This window comes from Corvus cornix, chromosome 9, assembly GCF_000738735.6.
Source record: "Corvus cornix cornix isolate S_Up_H32 chromosome 9, ASM73873v5, whole genome shotgun sequence".
Lineage (NCBI taxonomy): Eukaryota > Metazoa > Chordata > Aves > Passeriformes > Corvidae > Corvus > Corvus cornix.
The window spans coordinates 13,664,883-13,682,569 of record NC_046339.1 but is presented as its reverse complement, the minus strand read 5'-3'; the positions used below and the strand labels follow the sequence as shown (position 1 = coordinate 13,682,569).

General features: G+C 39.1%; 1 protein-coding gene across 4 annotated transcripts in view; it reads right to left on the bottom strand.

Annotated features, from left to right (window-relative positions):
• Positions 1-17,391, bottom strand: part of PLSCR5 (phospholipid scramblase family member 5) — a 75,529-nt gene extending 58,138 nt beyond the window's left edge. For all 4 annotated transcript variants that reach the window (XM_019289917.3, XM_039556947.1, XM_039556949.1 and 1 more), the window contains exon 1: positions 17,296-17,391. The gene's annotated coding sequence lies outside the window, so the exon portion shown is untranslated. The remainder of the gene's footprint in view (positions 1-17,295) is intronic.
• Positions 17,392-17,687: the final 296 nt, after the last annotated feature.

The following is a 17,687-nucleotide window of genomic DNA, read 5'->3' as shown; positions in this document are numbered from 1 at the left end:
ACCTGTGATACCACCTGCTGCAATCTATTTAATTTTTTGTCACAAAACCATTTTGGTCTTTTTATAGTTCATTCAGTGAAAGAGGAGGAAGAGGGGAGGATTGGCATTTACTATAAATGTAACAGATTTTCAATTCCTGGGACACAGTATGGGAAATTAGTAACAGAATTAGTAATAGATCTAGTTACAGTGGATGGAGTTTGTGCAAGTTCTTCTAAAGGCACATCATAAAATTGTGAAAATGTAAGGGTATTAGAATATGCAAAGACAGATAGGAGTCAAAAAACAGGAGAAAGTATTTTTAATAGAATTTTATCTCTGCATTATCCAGCCTAAATTGTAGGCAAAGGGAATGGTATGTTTCTATTAAGGAGGAAAATTGGCTGAAAAAAATGCTTTGCTTACAAAAAAAAAGGAGAAGTTTTCCATTTTCAAATGTAATATAAGTTTACATTTATTCTGGACCAACACAAGGTCATTAGCCAAAAGGTAGCTTACAGACATTATAGTGCTTCATATTCTTTCTAGGGTTTGACTCTCCCATCAGACCATGTTCAGCAGACATTTTAAGACACTAAAATGCTTTATGTAAGTGTAAGAAAGATTCCTGTGAAAGAATGGCATGCAAAATTAAGAATGAGTGAGGGTTTGAAGAGTGAAAATTCCCTTTGATTTTACTAATCTATTCCAATTCTGAGTAATTTTGTAAAAAAAAAAAAAAACCAAAGTATTACCAGTATTACAATTACCTGTCAGAACACAGAAGTTACTAAACCTTTTCATCATAGCTAAGGAGATAGAATATTATACTTCCTTGTGTCTACCTCTTGCACTAAGCCCATCTCCACAAAGCCTGCACCCTGTCAGCAGCCACCTACTTATCTCTTAGAGCTCTTGTTACAGCAAAAGCGAGACTGTCTCCTGAGAAAAACTAAAAGAAAGTGAGATAAAGCTCTGCTTTAGGGTTGCCTCCATAGTTGATGCCTTTACATTAATTCCATGAACTCAGATTTTGCCATTTACATAACTATGATCAGATGGTCCCTACTTGGCTCCGTTCCAAGGCAGCAGAGCTTTGGGTGTCCCCTCTCTGGGACTTCAGAATCAGTTTGCATCCGTTTATAGTTTGAGCAAGTTTTCGGTCATCTCACCCCTCATGTCTTCAGTGCAGGCTCACACTGCTTTCCATGTTTCTTGTTAAAGAATGTGCAGAAGGGCACTGGAAGGCACACATCAAGTGTGCCCAGGTGATTCTGGGAGTGGTACTGCTCTGCTGAGTTACAGACCAACACTGATTCAGCTCAGCACCTTTCCAATGAATAGAGATGTTCTGGTGAAGAGAAAGGTATTACTCAAGAATACGCCCCGGTTAAACACTGCTGCTCTAAGCATGCATCCCTTTGGGGATTACAAGGCCTGTTCACATGGTCAGCCTGAGATGGATAAGCTGTAAATTCCAAACAGAAATGCTGATTTTTGCTTTTTTGTGCCTGAGAAGGCTGATTTTTGAGGGCAGCTATGCTGTTCCACCCTGGTTTGTTCCATCTTTGTCTTCAGCAAGTTCTGTTGCCAGGGGGAACACTAAGGCAGTGAAACATCATTTTTGCTGTGTACAATGTGCTTTTTAATGGTTTTATTCCATTTTGCTTATGAAACTCAGAAGCCAACTATTGATTCTACCAAGACCTTGTGAGTGAAGATTAAAGCATTCCAACATGCTTGTCTACAGGTGTGCCATGGTGAATTATGATCTTCGCATAATTCATAGAATGAAAAAGTTGCACCAAGCAACCAACTGTTAATCAGTGTATAGGTACAGGAGATCAATCTTTGATTCGTGTATTCACAAATCCTGTTTACTTGGCCACATTAGAGAACAGACGGGTGTTCTGGAATGGATTCTTAGAAATGATGGATGTAATTGTCAAAACTGCCAAGGTCAATGTATAATGTTCAAAAAAGAACCAACTCATTTCAAGCACCTTCCATTTATCATTCATGCAATTTGACCCCCAGTTCTCTTTGTAATAACATACTATGAGGGAACAACTGCTGTGTTCATTCCTATATACTCCTGTGGACTTTCAAATATCATGCAGGTCACAGCCTTTCCAAAAGACTGAGGACATTTGTATATAACTTTTTTCCACCCTGAAATATGTGGAAGCTATTACATTAAACCTGACTTTAATCAGAGTAAGTTTGTTTCCCATAGAATTTTTATGCTGCAGTACTATACATATTTGAAAGAAACTTGTTCCAGAATTTCATGGTTTTTCCATTTAAGAAATGCAGATTGATTTACACTAACTTTTGAAAAACATACCTAAATAACTTGCTTTTCAGAACTGAGATATCCCCTCCATTGATGATGTATCTTAGTTGCTTAACATCATGCTGTGGAATAAAAGCCAAATCTAAATAACGAGGACTAGAGAAAAATTGTCCCTGTGGACAGTTAACTCCATAACTCAGCCATTTCTTTTAAATACCAGCCTTGATTACAGCCAGGATACTGAGTCAAGGGGAATGGTATGATACTTTGCATTTGTATGTAGGTCTAAGTGTCTGGAAGTAATTCAAAGTAGTTCAATTTTCATATTTAAAGAAAAATAGAAATGCAAATTTTAGCTTTTTTAGGGTTTAAATGTGGTATTTTAGAATGCCAGAATCTCTGTTTTCTGGTATCACTTTTCATAAAGACAAGGGGAAGACCTATGCTTCTGTTGATTTTTGATTACCAACGCATACACTTTTTTTACTTTTGGAGTTTGCAGCTTTTACCACTCTATTCTCACAAACAGTGGTACAGGTTAGTGGAGTAAACCTGAAAACAGGTACCCAGCAGGCCATTTTCTCTCAGGTTAAATAGGCTAGGACTGTGTTTCACCATTGCAGAGGTTCACAATTATTTTTTTAATTGAATAGATTCATAACATACATGAATAGCACAACCTTTTTTTTTCCCATGGAGCATGATGATAACCAGATTGAGTTTGCTTTTCAAAAATCTAACACATAACACTGGGTCATATGCCACTGAACAATTTAGAAACCATTATAAATCTGAGGATCTGGCTCAAGAGTTATGCAAGCCACTAGACATAATTGAATAGCAAATCAAGAGTTGGCACCAAACAGCTCTATGACGAAGGTGAAGAGGCCTGGGACCACCAGACACACAAACAGCTTAAATCACATGCTTTAATCTTATTGGTTTTTACAGATTCAATAAGAAAGCTTGTGGATGTGAGAAAATGCCATTCTGCACTAAGACAGCATTCCTGAAACAGAAGCTTAACAAAAAAAGATACTTACTAAATTTTCCCTTTTCTTCTTACACCATTATCTTTTCATGGAAAAGTAACAGGCAGCCATGCACTTCTGTTGGGATAGCATATTTCTCCCAAATAAACAAGTTCACTTCTCCTCAAGTGCATGACATTTTAATCGAGTGGGGAGGTAATTTGCATAATTTCTTCATTTCTAATATAACACTGAAATAAGGCAGTTACTTGTAGGTGAAAAAACTGCGACATCACCCTGAAGGGCATCAGAAAGGTACACAGAGAAGCAATCACGTCTGAAAAAGCCAAATAATTTTTGTCTAACTTTTGCACCTTACAGCTAAGCTGTAATCTTAGTAACAAAGCTTTCTACTTAAGGAGCACTTTCTCCAAAAATACTCTATAAAATATGGGTGGAAAAAGTCTGTGACCCCTAGACCAGAAAATGTCCAGAAAAATTAAGTGATGACTTCAGCTTACATGATCAAAAAATTCTTTGCTGCAAGAGAGAAAAAAAAAAAAAAGAGTAAAAGATTCAGTGCAGAAGAGCTCCACATTCCCTCACAGAAATGTGTCTGCTGAAGGCTGTAAATCTACCGACTGGTTGAAAGGCAGGCTGCCATGGGATGTCAAAGTGGTCTCCCTGTCAGACATCAGGCATTTATCAGACTTAACTGAACATGAACTATTTCATCCCTTGGCTGAAGAGCCAGCGCAGAGCCAGCCGTGGCCCAGGAGGGCAGCGCAGGAGCCAGTGTTTATCTGGAAGCCATAGTGACCCACTGGCACAAGGGGACGTCCGGCAGGCGGCTCCAGCACACGTTCTGGAGCTGGCTGACACCCAGCCATGGGGACACGCATGCTGCTAGCGTTCAGTGGTCTGCACTCAACTGAGCTCACACGTCCACCCTTTTTTTTTTTTTTTTAATGAATTTACACACAATAGGGCAAACCCTTTCTGATCACTTCAAAATAAAAAATCACCACGTGGAGAATATACTTCGTTTGTGGTCACTACAAAGGGAGATGAATTAACCTGATTCATTTTAAAATCCTTCTCACACCATTGCTTTTTTCAGCCAACTTGACACTCAGGTATAAATCCACTGTGGAGACAAAAGAATGCTTTGCAAGCAGCATCAGCTTTGAAGTATAAACCATGCTGCAGGTGGAGTTTGGGTAATGCTGCTTTTGTACATAAATCTCGGTCAACAAGTCAGACGCAGATCCTTTAAAAGCATCTATAAAAAAATACAAATCAGTGCTCCTGAAGAAGCTACTCATTACACGCTTTCAGAGCATCACAACATCAGGCTACTTCAAGTCTTCGCCTCCACATGTGGAATTTATCAAGAAGAGCCAGTGGCAGCAACTGATCAGTAACCACAAGTATAAGGGACACCCAGAGGCAAGATTGCACCCCTGCAGATACGCTACACAACACTGGATAACAGGCACACTAATGATGAGGGCTCATGCTTAGGTACTAGATATGACCCACTTACTTGCCTTCAAATTAGATCACGTAAGCTTGGAGTGCAAACCCACAGAGGTATTTCATTAGAAGGGCTGCACTGGTTTCAAGTCCCAGCCTTACACTACAAGGACAGGAACTATGCATTACTCTGGCCATCAGTACCCTTCATGCACAGGCAGTGGTGTCAAAAGTTATCACTTGCAGATGAGAACTGTGAAAGATGTGAACACAAGTGTCAAGTTGTCTCTCTGGAGCACAGTGCTCATCCACTGAACGTGCATACATTGCTTTACCTCAGAGACCCAATATTTGCGAACAGAAGCTGCTTTCACATCTCACCTTCTCGATGTCTGCTGAGGCTTCCATTGAGCAATTGCTATGCAGTATTTATAGAAGCAGGGAGTTTTACTGCTTGGTGAACCCTGCCTCAACCAAAACAGCACTCAATCCTAAGAAAAGAGGCAGGTGAATTTACAATTTTGACACTAAGCTGGGACATGAGGGCCCTGCCCTAAGACACCTGTTGTACTGTGCAGCTGTGAGATGCTGGGTAAGACTCTGCTCAAAGACTCTGTGTGTGAAATTTCTGTATTTTACAGGACTACGGAGCTTTAACAACTCTTAAGAGCTTGGACACTTCCTTTAAGATGAGAGGTTTTACTTCCTAACATAACATATCCCTCAAAATTATTATTATAGGGCATCCCTGTATGCTTTGACTGTACAGATTTTTACAAGACAATGATTACAGCCCAGAGTGCGAGTTTAATTCATACATTGCCACAGAAAGGTATTGGAGAAGAATCACTGAAAGAAATAATGAGATGACTGCCATTAATGACCTGAGCTCAACGTGCAGAGTGCACACTCTCTGTCTCACTACCAACACACAGCTGACTGCAGCTGTACACCTGCGTTATTGATGCAATGCAGAAAGGCAAGATCATTTTGTTTATCAGAAGGCAAGCTTCTGTCAGATGTCAAATTTGTCCTTTTCACAGTTTAAGTCACCCAACCCTTGAAACATAAAGATGCTCTAATAATCTGCATGTACAATTCCTTTTGAGTCTCCTACCACTCCCAGCACTTCTGATTTGCAGTAAGAACAGTTTTCAAAAGGTAGAAATTACTATTCCATAACAATCTGGTTATATCACAATAGTGCACGCTTTTACATTTTTCTAATATAATACAGTTGATAATACGCCTCTTGTACATGCCAGGAGTGAATCCATCTTCACTGTTCTTTCACATCTCAGTTAATAAAGAGAGTAATTATATTTCTACTTCCATTTTTTGCTAAGACTGTCAAATAATGAAGTATGTATTACTTTAGGCTTCTGCAAAACAAACCAAAGGGACACTAATGTCAGAATGGAAAATGGAAGAAGAAAGTCAGCTTTGAAGTCTACCTGTACATCTCTGCACTGCCAGCTCTGAGCTCATTTTGAAATCAAAGAACGATCACAAAAACTTGAAGCAATCAGACATATATTGCTACATGGAGACTTCACATCAAGTTCTTTCTTTTTAGCATGGAAAAGTAAAAACCCTGATGTTCTGAGATGAAGACTACAAGCAAATTAGCTACATCTAGCATATAAATAATGTTTTCAGCATAACAGTGAAGAAAAACACTTTGAAAACTTATTAAAGTGTAGGTTTATTCTCCTGAACATTTAGTAGGAAAAATCTGTCATTTTTGGGCAGCGATGGTAATCAATTTTGAAATCTTCACAAATGTGCTCCTAAAGTTATTAATTTCACCAGGATGATTATGAATGCTTTACTCAGCTGTTCCACAAACATTAGAACAATACAAACCAAACCAAGTCCTAAATTACAGTACTACTTGTCCTTCGTGCAGGGATTTTGGTTTTGCTTAGCATGCTCTGAAACTTACTTTGTTAAATGTGACTGAAGCTGAAGAGTTAAAAGCTCTATAGATGATTGACCAAATGACTGGAACAACAAACACCACGGTTATATTTAGTAAGCCACGATATCTTGGGAAAGGGGAGACCTTCAGCTGCTTGTAAGCTTCCTGTGAGAAGGCCTAGACATTAACACCTGGGAGAGCTGACTCCAGTGGAAAGGAAAATAACCTGAATGGGTCACATCTGACAACGTGACGGTGTGAACAGAGACAGTGAAATAGAAGACCATACAAGTGTCAGACATGTTTGGTTCAATACCTGTTTCCTGGAACACTGTGGATGTTAAAATTTGGCAATCTGTTAGTTAAGACAAAACCTCACTAAATGTTATGTAACCCAATAAAATACTTGGCTAACCACATCCCATTCAGGGCAAGACAAACAAAGCTGCTGTCAATATTCCTTTTAATTAACCCAATAGTATTAGCTGCTTATGACTTTATTCCCCTCGGTCCCAGTGGGCAACCTGAAAGGCAATTCTCACTATTACTTAGCTCCCGTGGCGTAATCCACAAGCGGCTGTCAGCTTGCCATGGCTGGTGACCTCTGACCCAATCACTTGCTTCCTTTTAACATTACTACCTTTGCACATTTAATGAACTTTGTACATGGCTAAAAAGATGTCAGCACAGCAAAACGATGGTTCCTGCTGTGAAGGCTCCATTGTTTCTATAAGTCTAATTGACCTTTCACATCAGAGAAAACGAGAAAAAAATCAATATAGTTACTTAGTCACCAGTCCAATGCTATCTTTTATAATTAATATGCTAACCACATTGCTTTTGGAACACTGACACCCAAACACCCCTCGATATACAGAAATGAATTCTCATTAATAACCATTATATTAATCACTGTTGCCCAGAACTGGAACCTGACTGCGAAATCCCCCAGTGGAAATTGCTATAATCGTTCAAACTACAGGAACAAATTTTTTTTCGGCATAATTACTGCTGTCTTCTACTGAAAAATATCCATTAGATGGCAGCTTTTAGTTACGTAAATCAAGCTGATTAATTTTTAATTTTTCCCATTTATATGACTTTGCACAAGTAAAGACAATTTAAACGATTAGCTGAACAATTATTAAAGCAACTTGCAGAGGTTCAAATATTCATTTAGTTACTAGAAAAGCCATACATCATTAACTTCCAATTAAAAATTTGGGAAATGGTAAATGCTGATACAATAAAAAATATGCTAATCTCCTTGTCAATAAAGCAGTATACTGCTGTAAAAATATTGCTTTCATTTCAGCTGAAAGCAGGATGTTCATCCTGTACCAGGTTTCTCCAGCTATTTCATGAGCAAGGAAGAAGAGATCCTCTTAACATGTCTGAAAGTCATTGGGAAGAGGGAAGAGGCATCCAATGGCAGCACAGCACTTCTGTGCCATTCACTCCAATGCCTCTCATCCCACATTCCAGACCAGGCTGGCACAGATTGCTGAGCACAGAATATGCCAGAACAATTACCTTTCCAATAAAAGCATCCTGCAAAAAGCCAGCCACTTTTTTATCCTATAGCCCAGTGGCTAGATTGACTTATTCCAAAATACAAGGGGATTAATCTCAAATCTTTCTCTACCTCCCTTCAGTGGCAATGGCTGAGTTGGATACCAGCTGAGTTGCCTAAAAACTTTCATCTGAATAACACGATGAATAGTCAGGATCTGCTTCACTGAAATCAGAGCTAGCAAACAGTGGAAGGAAAAGAATTGTGATGCTAATGCTAAGCTATGAGCCTCATCTCCAACATCAAGTCCATAGCTGTACTGTATATGGACTTAGAGATATTGCACTGAAATTCAGTACAGTATTCTGTCAGTGTGGCAATCAAAATCTTCAAGTACATACACAGCATTGGCACTACTGCAGTTGCATATGTAATTTTGTACCTTTCTGGACCCAGCTGTTTCAAATATTACAATGAGGCGTGATTAAAATGTCTTTTTCTGAGGCAATAACAGGTCAGTTGTATGTGGTACAGCACCGGATGATCTGTTTGGGGATCTGGAGGCAGCATCACTGCACAAGAGATGCACTTACCAGGATATCCTGCATGTCTGACACAGCTGGTTCATGTACATCATCACTGAACTGCACTGTGCCACTCAGGGCTCCTCTGAGAGATGACGATACAGAAAGAAGAGGTGGTTGGAGATCTTTTTATTTAAATTGAAGACTATTTGGTTTCTTTTGGAGACAAGTTCTTAAAATTAAATAGTCAAACTCACTGATCTTCATTTCCCAAAACACAAATACAATCATCACAAAAATTAAGGTTTGGGGGTTCTTTTAGTGTCCTAAGGTTGAGTTTTCTTTTGTTTGTTTGGTGTTTTTACATAAATTATTCCATTGACACTGTCACAGGGAAGACCATGATCAATACAACTTACAGGAGTTCTATACAGAAGACCCACATGCTGTGCATAAATTGGTTTTATCTACATGGTTGTGAACCTTCTGATTTTTTGCCTGTTACCTCCAATTGTTAAAAAACAACTTAACCTCTGCGCTAACCAAGTAAATTACCTTACCACTGAGGTATGAGCAATTCTGCACCATACGTCTTCCCCTGTCCTGTGTTCCTTCCCTCCCACCTCCAACAGAAACCACAAGATAAAAGCTTCAGTTTAGACTGAAACTTAAACCTATACTGCTGTGATATATATGCTTGTCAGGTAAATATAAAAACACAAGGAGGGTGAAATGGAAATAGTCAAAATAAGTGGTGTTTATGGATAAAATCACAGTGGATTCAGGTCTTAGAGATGATTAAGTGTCCATGGAAAATCTCTCTAGATCAGTACTAGACCTCACAATTTCCTTAAAAAAAAATCCACATGCATCATGGAGCCACCTCATTTAAGGGAACTTCTAAAAAATTGCCACAATGCTTCCCATGCTCAGCAAAAGAGTTCTGATCCAATCTAATGTTTTTCTTACACTCTACCCAAATTTATTAAGAATTCTGCTTTAAAAAGCAGTTTTCCCCTAGTCTAAGTGTAATCAGAAATTGTAATTGATATTGAGCTCATGTGAGAGCTTGCAGTGTAATACTTCAAATCTTCTCTAATTTTGTTATTACTGATATTAGTTCATTTGGACTGGTCATAAGACCTCCCTGTGTCAACATTTCCTTCCACTGAAGAGAAAACAGAAATAATGAAATTTAGAATTGGCGGCTTCCAGCCTATTATATCTTCCTATATATATAGCAGGCTGCACCGATATTCAACTACATCTTCCTTCCATACACTCTTAAAACAACACAAAGGAGCAATTTATAAATTGTAACACACACTCATATTTGCATTTTTACACAGGTATCTTGACACCTGTTTGCAAACTGAGCCTGAAGCTGGGGGTGAAAAAAAATCAGACTTATGTGAATTTTAAAAAGTCTTTCAGAGAAGTCTGTCAGGAAAATTGGAAGAGATAGAATGAAACACAGGTCTTTAGTGTCCCAGTTTTCAGTTTTAAACCTACCTATCCCTTCCCGTAGGCTGTTGGTGCCTCTACAGCAATGATCATTTTAAGGCTATTTTTAACGGTTAACTGTCTCTCCTTGATATCAAAACTTATTCTAAACACTCTGCTTAGCAGTTTTAATATTCAGGATATTTGGCTTTTGGGGAAAAGAATATGATTTAAAGAAGGTACCATTTTTTCCTTTTAATAATAATTGGAGGGGTTACAAGTCCATTGAATAGGGTTCTTTGGAAGATTATTGTTATCAACATCCAAAGGGTAACATCTCCACAAAGAGAACAGACAGTAAGAGCCACTACCGTGTCAATTAAATCTTGGCATTCATTTATTATGCCTATGTCCTTTTCCTGCCTCTTACTTCCTTGGTGGTCTTCTGGTATTTTTCTTAATACCAGCAGCCAAAAAGAAAAAAGAAAAGATACTAAAGGCAATTTCTTTAGTACAGTCACGGACAGACTTTTTTGTAGTTTAATATTTGAAACTGCAGCCCTTGTAACTTAGAGGGGCCACCACCCCAGTATTTACACAGATGTTAGAGAAGGCAGCCTGTAACCATCCACCTCCGCCCCTGCGGTCACCTCTGCCTCTGAGCAGTCTTTGGGCGGTACATTAATAACATTTGTATTAGATACACATTTCTCAGTTAGAATATTTTTATTTCTCATTGTCTGTGTGGAATGTAACTTAATATATATCCTTGATGCAGAGAGATGTTTACATAGTATTTTATGATTAGTTCAGTTGGAGACCACTGGGTTTCACAGGTTAGTAACAAAGGCAGAAAGCAGGCAAAATATAATTACGGAGTTCCAAAAGAACTACACACAAAAAGTCAGGAATACATTTTAAAGGGATAATAAACAGCCAGCTACAAAGAAGAGATAAAATTGATTCAATCTCTTTCTTATTGAAATTAAAGTAAAATATCTTCAGGAAAGCCTGAGTAAAGATAAAGTGGCTGAAATTGCAGAGGCATTTTATTTTTTAAAAGTAGTAATTGCTTAGTAATGCAATTGAACAATAAATTTTGTCTCTCCCTGCCCATCTTGCTTTGGCCTTTTGAAGTGCTCCAAAGAAGCAATAGTACAGTTAATAAAAAGTATGAGAGGGACTTACCTAACATTTCCTTTGATTCTACCTTTTAATTTGCTCCTCTCCTTCTATGGAATACAGAAGGAAATTGGTAGAGGGCTTATTCCACAGAACCTTCCTGCCTCTTTAATCTGCAGCTTTGCTTTCCGAGCGCCTGCAGGTGCCTGTGCCCTGCTGGCAGGGCGAGTGCAGGTTTCCCACTGGGAATTTTACTCAGCCAGGTGTCCTGCTGCCCCACTGAGCCACAAACACTGAGCAGAACCTGCCAGGGGAATGTTTGCATTGTGGCTTTGCCTTTTGAATCAAAAGGTGTTAAGGATGTCATTGAAGAGCTTAGAATAGTGACTAAGCAATTTCTATACTTCAGTCTCTCAAGGCCTAACTTAGTCATATGGCCTCCTGCAGGTATGCCTAATAACTCCAGCCCCAGTGCCTGTATCTTTTCACACCTTTTTACCAAGAAGGAAGCATTGTCTTTGATTGTCCATCATCCCTAATCCTTTCTCAGCATGAAACTTGTTAGCATAATTGGAGAGAAGAAACCAAAAAGGTACATTATGTGCATCTATGTGTTTCTGTTTCAGTGGGGGAGGCTGTTTGGATGAAAGACCACTGTATTTATTGCACTAATTCAGCACCTACAGGTTCCCTTGACAGACGAAAGTCTCTACCTTTTCAAGTTTTGATTTAATGCAAGTGGTGAAAATCACACATAGTTTTGTGAGCGACAGTCACCATCCTCATGAAAGACTGGCACAAGTGCCTGTCTCTAATATTAGGGTCCCTATCCAAAAGTGACTATGGGAAGTGACTGGCATCCCTGAACTCAGCCTCAGCTTCCTGGTCAGTTAAACTATAAAACTGATTGCAAAGAAATTAGTGAAGATTGTTTTTAGCCTTTTTTTCCAAGAACAACAAAGATTTTTAATATCTTGCCCAGGACACTGGAGGCTAAGAGAATAAATAGGAAGGTAATGAGCCATAAAAACTTCCAAGGCAGTTTCCCTCTTCTACCATCTTAGTCTTTAATGACAAGCAGTTAAAGGACTATAAGCAACAATAAGAGAAAGCCAACCATCCATCACAGGCACTCTGTATTGGGATTTACCTCATATTTCAGTCTTCATCTCTCATGAATAACAAGACACAAATGCCAAAATAAGTACAATTTATCATTGATTACACACTTTGTCAAGCTAGGAGAAGAATCTTTGGTATTTCTATTTGCATGACCCAGGATTTCCACACAGCAAGATTAGGATGACCAGCAACAGTGAGGTATTTGGCTCCTCTCTAATACATCCAGTATGACATGACTCACACCAGTTCAGTCATCATCTGACTTCCCAAGTTTCCTTCTACTTATCACGATAAGCTCAAATTGCCTTATACCTGCAATACTTTTACTACTCAGACTGCATGCAACTTGCAGTACAAGTACAGTCTACTGGGGAATCATGTTTATCATTGCTGCTAAGTCAGTAAAACACTTTGCCATCAAGCACATCACCTTGGACTTTTCTGTAACACACAGCTGCCCAGTCTTGTCACAGACAGGAATATGACTTCGGTTAACTGGGTTTTTAATCATTTCTGACCTCATAAACTCAGTATTTTTCCTCCACTCCAAAGCCATAACACTTACAACATGCTAACAAGAGACCACTTTCTTAATGAAGATGAAAGAGAGGAAACAACCTATCCAGATTTTTAGTTATTCCTTTTATCCGAAGACATTGGTAGCCCCAGATTTTAAGAGCAAGGGGAGTGAAAGGCAAAGCAGGCAGAACTCGAGACAAAAAAAAAAGGAAAAAAATAAAGAAAGTAAACCACAATAGAGTCCACACATCACAAAACAAAGCAAAATAAACATTTTATCAACTCTAAATTTAAAAGGGAGAAGACAGTGAAATGAAAAACAGGATTCCTTCCATAGATTAAATAATCTCTTTGTTATTTTTGATACCAGAAACGCAGGATTTAACGGATTTTGAAGCATAGACACAGAATGCTCAGTTTTCAGCCACATTATCAGTCAGCTAGTTTTCCATAGCCGTAGATACATACAAATACAGAAAATTAAACCTTGGTCTTATCCTGGCAAATGAGCCTAGCACAACTACCCAGGTAAACTGGCCATCTAAAGTGGTAGCAGCACTCCTCTCCTAGATCCTTCATAAATCATTGCCGAAGTCTGCTTGGGGATTAAACATTTGCTGAAATAACTGATGTGATTACAAACCACCTCGAGCAGTGTCCTCACGTGAACGCGCTTTTCCCACAAAGGATTACCTTAGACTCCAGGAGAATAGCACACTACATACTTTTGCAGAGCCAGAAGATGCATTTCCTTAATGGTTTTCCAGGACACTACCAATATTAAATAAATATCAGTCATTACATGTAAATACATATAACAGTTTTAACATAACAGTTTCTTCCCTCTGCAGGAAAGAAAAGGAAAATCCATCAAAGAATGGTGCATGGGGAAATCAAATATCAAATGCTTCCTGCTTCCAAGAAGAGATGTAATATTCTGTGAATGACTGACCTGGCTCTGACCTTGATCATGGTAAGAGATTTGTTTTGGTAGTCTGCTGTAGCCAGCAACCTGCAGAGCAGTTTGGGAATCCTACCAGAGGGAGTTCTCAATGCTGTAGTTAAGAAGCACATTTGTTTATGTGGAGATACTACTGCAGATACGGTACTGGAATAATATATTTCAGATTGCTTGACAAATACATTAAAATAATGCCAGATAATTAAATACATAAGCATGAAAGGATTTTCTTGAAGATCACAAAAGGTGAGATGTAGCACTCACCATGGTGATTTCTGTAACAAAGGCAGCATTAGAACAGTATTAGTGGATTTAATTATGGCCAGACAACAAACTCAAATAAATTTTCTCACTCGATTTATGCACTACTGACCCCAGGTATCACAAAAGATTGGAGAAAAGTTCAGATCTCTGTATAAAGCAGCAAGTACATCTATTACCTCTATATAAAGCACATGAAAATACAGAGGAACTGAACAAAGAACCAACATTTTCAGGTTTAACACTGACACATGCCAATTTTGATTTTTTCCACATTTAACTTGGTTTTGCTTTCCATAAAAAAAAAAAAAAGAAAAAAAGGTAAAGAATGTTCAAACTTCCAGGACTTTTTAGTTAAATATATAGTAAGTTAATACATAGTAAGTTAAATATGAAACTTACTAATTAAACACTGAAAACTGTTGGGCCTAAGCAGCTTTTAGACCATTTAAATGTGATTACTTCATGCCTGAAGTTTTGTGTCATTTGTTTCCTTCTCAAAATCAGGGTTTTCTTAGGTGGCCTAACAAAAATAAAAGCTGAAAAAAAGATAAAAGTGCAGTTCTGCAATAATTGTCCACCCAAGATTTATTTCTTATTACTCTATATTGCTGCAGCCTTCCAGTACTTAAAGGGGACTTACAAAAATGAGGGAGAACTACTTTTTCCACAAGTAGATAGTGATAGGACAAGGGGGGATGGTTTTAAATTAAATAAAGTAGATTTAGATTAGATATCAAGAAGACATTCTTTACTGTGAGGGTGGTGAGGCACTGGCACAGGTTGCCCACAGAAGCTGTGGATGCCCCACCCTTGGAAGTGTTCAAGGCCAGGGTGGACAGGGATTTGAGCAACCTGGTCTAGTGGAAGGTTCCCTGACATGGTAACGTGTTGATTTTTAAGGTCCCATTCAACCCAGACCATTCTAGAATTCTGTAATTCTATAATTATATTATATATATGTTTTACACAGACTTACACATCATTTAGGTTGGAAAAGACCTCTAAGATTGAGTCCAACAACTGAGCCAGCATTGCCAAATCCACCACTAAACCCTGTCCCTAAGCACCACATGCACACAAATGTATATTTATTTATTACAGGGAGCAAAACTCAAGATAGCTGGGTAACACACGGTGACTTCAACAGACTAGAGAACCAAGAACAAAAAAACCCCAAAAAGTATGCTTCTTGGAAAACTACAGAAGAGACAGGTAACCAACAGCAAATACCTGTGCGAACCTGTGACTCTGAATAGGTAAGCAGCCAGCAGCTCCAAAGACTTTCATGTAAATTTCAGTAATTAAACAGAACATCCAAACTACAAGGTCAGCTGGATTCCATGGTGCCATGGGATGTTCAGGGCTCTAGCAGAACCCCTCTGCCCTGCAAGCAAAAGCACAGTGCCAGTCCAGCACAGTGTCCTGCTGTACAGAGCACAATAGCAAAGAGTCATCACTAAAAATACTCTGCCAAGTCTATAATGGTATCTTTTCTCACTTCTGAAATCACCAAATTGTCCAGGGAGCCAATGAAGACAGGGACAGCCAGGTGGGATGAGCAGTGGGCACGAACTGCTGGCTCAGGCAAAGGATGTTGCCTGTGGAACATGAGGAGCCTCCAGCAGCGCTTTTGCATGGGAAACACAGAGGACACACCCTAAATGCTTCCAGCAGTCAAAGGCAGCACATCCCTAATTGGTAAACTCCACTTTCACACGTGGCAGAGAAAAGCTAAGATGCCGAAAAAGAAACGAAAAAAAAATTTCCCTGCATGGAAAGGAGAGGACCCAGGAGAAAAAGAACATTTTGCATTTTTTGTACAGGTATGAAAAGGCTCTGCTAACCAGAAAAGCTTTGGTGGTATCACAAAATAAAGGTGTGAACCTTACCTCAGCATGAGAGTAATTATGGATAAGCCATAATGTGTTCTCAACTCCAGTGTGATGGTGTTTATATCTCAGGTGTAGTGTGAGTTTAACTTTTGTGGTTTGGTGATTAAATTTAAGGTATATATGAATAATACATAGGGAATAAAATGGGGCATTATTATAGACAAAAGAAGTGAAATAACCAGTTGGAGATGTTGTTACAGAACTCTGAAAGTGCAAGCTTCCAGATGTTTATGTTCCCCAGCTTAAAAGATTAATGAGAACACTAAAGATTTATATGCAGCCCCTGGAGCAGAATACAAGTGGGGTTTTCTAGGCATGAATCTCACCACTTCCTGAACAAGGCAATGTTCCAGGTTCAGTGTGGTTGAAGCTAATTTGCCTGGAATTACCTGGACTCAAAGCCATTTAAATTCAGTCTTGACAGAACCTCAAGGGGAACTTGCTGTGCTGGCACATATGACACTTGAACCTTTGGAGCAATTTCATGGCATGAGTTTTCTGTGTTTTGAATTCTTGGACTAACAATGATTAAGTAGACTGCACTGCCTTTTGAGCTCTAAAGCTGCTTCCAGAGCAGAGAGAAAACACACAGAAGACAGTATCTAAACACACGACCTACTACTGCTTGCATTTCACAAACTTTGTTGTCTTGGTGTTATTTTGTCATCCGTCACAACTTGGTTTTGAATGAAAGCATGAAGAAAATCAACCCAGCTCCATCATCCAACACCAGAAAACTAGCCTCCCATCATGGTAACTCCGCTTGATTTGAAACACTGTGCAGCATTTATCCAAAGCTCTGTCAAAATGCAGGAACTGACGTATTCACCACTCCTATCCTTGCCAAACTGTAAGCCTACATTTCCACATCTCCACTACATCTACAGTGTCCACATAAAACATTTTATAGCAATTAGTTTTTTCTTGACTGGCTGAGTGTTTGTCTTTAAAAACATAAGACTGCTTTCTTTTGGAAAACTGGTTTTCAGGGAATCAGCCAGCAAGCTTTTGAAGGTCCACACTTGCCTGTTCTTATTCATGATGACTGCGAATGAATACCCTCCACTCTGCCAAACAGCCCTTCTCACCAAACCCGCTCAAAACTCCTCAGAATTCCTGAGGTGAGAGAAGTTGGGAGCCACAGGGATAACTACTTCCAACAGGCTAACCTGATAATGGGAACTCTCCTCTTCACAAACATCTCTTCCTTATTTCCAACCCTCTTTAAAACAGCACCATTTTCCTTTACCCAGCATGAGTTTGTGATCATAACATCCATGTAAACCACTTACCTCTTCCAGCCAACATCTCCAGTTTCCAAGCCAAAGGAATGCAAAGAAAACCTCCAAACCAGCCGTTTTCTGGCCAATACCTAGAATTACCTCCTTCAACTAGTCAGGCAAGCCCAGCCTACACAGTTTGGTAGCCCCACCCAGGGTGGGGTTGGCACCTCAGCTGCAAAGGGTCAGTGCTGCTGTTAACCCTTCGTGGATGGCACAGTTACAGCCCAAAACCTTCTCCACCCAGGCTCAGAAGTAAATAGGTTTCATTCTGAACATTAAATGTGGTGTGGGTCATCCCAGAATTTTTCAGGCACTGCCATAGCTAACTGTCATTAGTCTATTAACTTAAAGTTTATTGGAAAGAACCCTATTGTAAATTCAATGCCCTGCATTTATTTTTG